Below are 3196 nucleotides of genomic sequence, written 5' to 3' on the forward strand. Positions count from 1 at the left end.
GACCCTCTCCACTCTATTGACATTATCCAGAGACAAGCCGGAGCAAGATGTCTGGTGCCAATATGAGTCACAGGCTCAGGGATGTGGGACCGCCGTGATCTCTAGCACAAACCAAAGATCCCCAAAATGTCCAATGCCATTCCCTGCATATTTGGTTTTATATCAGAGTGACCTTCTAGAGACACGCTTCAACAAAAGCTCAGGTCACTTATAAGGCTCTCATGAGTGCTGCTGGTAACATGTAATTCAGTACAACCTGTTGCATGGTTGGGTTGCCGGCGACTAAACTGGCACCCCTACCAGGCTACCCTGGTGAGGAGGGTTGCTAGAAACTCAGCAGGAATAAAAACGACCTGTTGAAAGCTTGGAGGTATATGTGTATACGTATATGTATATACATATGTGTATCTATATACGTATATATATATGCATATGTATTTATATATGTATATATGTATCTACATACCTAGGTATTTATATGTATATATATATGTATTTATATTCATATGTATATTTATATATGTGTGTATGTCTATATGTATGTATATATATATATATGTGTATATATATATATATATATGTATATACATGTGTACATATGTATGTGTATATATGTATATGTATGTATATATGTAATTTTGTGTATCTATTTATATGTATGTATATATATATATATATATATATGTATATATATATATTGTGTGTATATATGTGTGTGTGTGTGTGTCTGTATATATGTATAAATATGTGTGCGTATATATGTATATATATATATATATGTATTTTTAAAGTCAAAACTACCATAGTAGAAACATGGTTTATTATGGTAGATTTGACTTTGGTCCCTCCGAGTGTGAGGCATCTATGTATAGTAATGCCCTTATTTAATAATTTTTTCCCTTATGAAGTTTTTCACCCTAACTACTTGATAAATTCTTATAAAGATTTTATCCTATTTTTGAATGTATATATGTTTATGTGTATATATATGTATGTATGTGTATATGTATCTGTGTGTATGTATATGTATATTCGTGTATATATATATGTATGTGTATATAAGTATATATATATGTATGTGCATATAAATGTGGAGAGAGGAGGCCGGTATGCATGGGCGACTGCTGGTGTCCATAAACAACCTTGCTACCATGTGCTTCCAATCTGAGTCGCACTGCACAGGACCTTCTATACATGTATATATATATATATATATATATATATATATATATATATATACATATATATATATATATATAAATCTCTGAAGAGGCGTAGCGAATCATGCATGTACCCTCATTACATCATTTTCATCTAATAATTACAACCGGTGTACAGGAGCTATAGAGATAGAATGGGGCATGCCAACGCTAGGCCGAAACAGCTGTAAGTTTCTGTCCCTTCTCCAATTGCTAAATGTCCTTTATATCTGTAATCTTAATTGTTAATGACGTGGTATGTCATAAGTGTCTGTATATTGTGTTTTTTGTCAATTTAGTTATAAAATAAACAGATTAATCAATGGAATACCTTGTCTGTAAGTCGATGGGTACCGCATATTCTCCTCCATTTTCTCATTGCTATATAAATTTAGGGTAAAATAACCCCTTTTTACCTGCACCCACTTATTGCACTTGGTATAACACTAGTGTATATAAATAATTGGGTACCCTCCCAGCAGTATATTGGATAGATACTATCCCTTAGTGGGTTGAATCCTCAACCCCTAACTCTCTTGGATTATATGTATATGTATATTTATATATATATATAGATATATAGATATATATATATATATATATAGATATATAGATATGTATATATATAGATAGATATGTATATATTTAGATATGTATATATATAGATATATATGTATATATTTAGATATGTATATATATATGTGTATATAGATATATGTATGTATATAGATATATGTATGTATATAGATATGTATGTATATAGATATATGTGTATATAGATATATGTATGTATATAGATATGTGTATGTATATAGATATGTGTATGTATATAGATAGAGAGAGAGAGAGAGAGATATGTATATATGTACATACGTGTATATATATGTATATATATCATAGTTTAACGCCCACTTTCCATGCTAGCATGGGTTGGACGATTTGACTGAGGACTGGCAAGCCAGAAGACTCCAGGCTCCAATCTGATCTGGCAGAGTTTCTACAGCTTGATGCCCTTCCTAACGCCAACCACTACGAGAGTGCAGTGGGTTCTTTTATGTGCCACTGGCACGAGGGCCACTCTCACGGTACTGGCAATGGCCACGCACAAAAGTGTTTTTTACATGCCACCTGAACGGGAGCCAGTCCAGCCGCACTATGTATATATGTATGTATGTATGTATATGTATGTATATATGTAGATAGATAGATATATATGTGTATATATATATATATATATATATATGTAGATAGATATATATGTGTATATGTATATGTGTGTATATATATATATATGTGTATATGTATATGTGTGTATATATATATATGTGTATGCATATGTATATTTATGTATATGTATATATCATCATCATCGTTTAACGTCTGCTTTCCATGCTAGCATGGGTTGGACAATTTGACTGTGGACTGGCAAACCAGATGGCTACACCAGGCTACAAGTTTCTACATCTGGATGCCCTTCCTAATGCCAACCACTCCGAGAGTTTAGTGGGTGCTTTTACGTGCCACCGGCACGAAGGCCATTCAGGCAGTACAGGCAACGGCCGCGCTCAAAATGGTGTATTTTATGTGCCACCTGCACAAGGCCTGTCCAGTGGCACTGGCAACGGTCTCGCTCGAAAGTCCTTACTCATGCCTCGGGCACAAGTTCCAGAAAAGCAACACTGGGCACAGGTGCCATGACGATTTTGCTTTCGCTTACCCCAACAGGTCTTCGCAAGTATATGTGTATATATATATATATATGTATAAATATGTATATGTGTGTGTATATATGTATATATATATGTGTGTGTGTATATATATGTGCATATATATGTATATATATATATGTATATATGTATATACATGTGTGTATATATGTCTATATATATATGTGTATATATATATGTGTGTGTGTATATATAGATATGTATGTATATATACATATATATGTGTATAAATATGTATGTATATAGATATGTATACGTGTATATATATAT

The 3196-nt window shown here is 32.7% G+C and overlaps 1 protein-coding gene across 5 annotated transcripts in view; it reads left to right on the plus strand.

Moving 5' to 3' along the window:
• LOC106882518 (poly(U)-binding-splicing factor half pint) overlaps window positions 1–3196 on the plus strand; it is a 45675-nt gene that overhangs the window by 24856 nt on the left and 17623 nt on the right. The gene's annotated exons all lie outside the window — the stretch shown is intronic.

This window comes from Octopus bimaculoides, chromosome 2, assembly GCF_001194135.2.
Source record: "Octopus bimaculoides isolate UCB-OBI-ISO-001 chromosome 2, ASM119413v2, whole genome shotgun sequence".
NCBI lineage: Eukaryota > Metazoa > Mollusca > Cephalopoda > Octopoda > Octopodidae > Octopus > Octopus bimaculoides.